Below are 543 nucleotides of genomic sequence, written 5' to 3'. Positions count from 1 at the left end.
TGCTCGATGTGGAGGGGTGGGACGGATTGGGGGGGGTGACTTCTGATGTGACGGTGGCACCTGGTGTGAATGAGGGTGGGTGGCTGATGTGAAGAGGGACTTCTGACATGAAGGTGGGCGGCTTGTGATGGGAAGGGGTCACTCATGTGAAGGAGAGCTCCTTATGTAAAAAGGGGACTTCCATGTCAAAAGAGGAACCCCACTTTTTGTATGCCTTTGCAAAGGCATACAAAATGCCCCTTAAAATCCATGACATGCTTGAGGTGCCTCCAGAATTTGCATACTTTTAAAGGGTGCCGCCCCTGGGAAACTGTGCTGTACAGGAAGAATTATATAGTGTGATGACTTTTCCAAGCAACCCATCTACATGACACCTGGGCTCAGTGGGCTGTGGAAGCATTTCCTGACCCTCACAGACCACATGTGACCACGGGCGACTTGTGAAGTAAATGAAGCTGGTTAATGCAGCAAATAGGTGAATAATGACCGGACTGGGGACAGAAAAGTGATGCTGGTATTGGAGCTGATATGTGAGGTCACTCT

General features: G+C 49.7%; 1 protein-coding gene across 2 annotated transcripts in view; it reads left to right on the top strand.

Annotated features, from left to right (window-relative positions):
• Positions 1–543, top strand: part of IGFBPL1 (insulin like growth factor binding protein like 1) — a 56,588-nt gene that overhangs the window by 43,016 nt on the left and 13,029 nt on the right. The gene's annotated exons all lie outside the window — the stretch shown is intronic.

This window comes from Nanorana parkeri, unplaced genomic scaffold (genome assembly GCF_000935625.1).
Source record: "Nanorana parkeri isolate BGI_ZX_2015 unplaced genomic scaffold, ASM93562v1 scaffold1822, whole genome shotgun sequence".
In the NCBI taxonomy this organism is placed as follows: domain Eukaryota; kingdom Metazoa; phylum Chordata; class Amphibia; order Anura; family Dicroglossidae; genus Nanorana; species Nanorana parkeri.
Note: the sequence above shows the minus strand (reverse complement) of the source record. Positions and strands in the feature narration are given on the sequence as shown.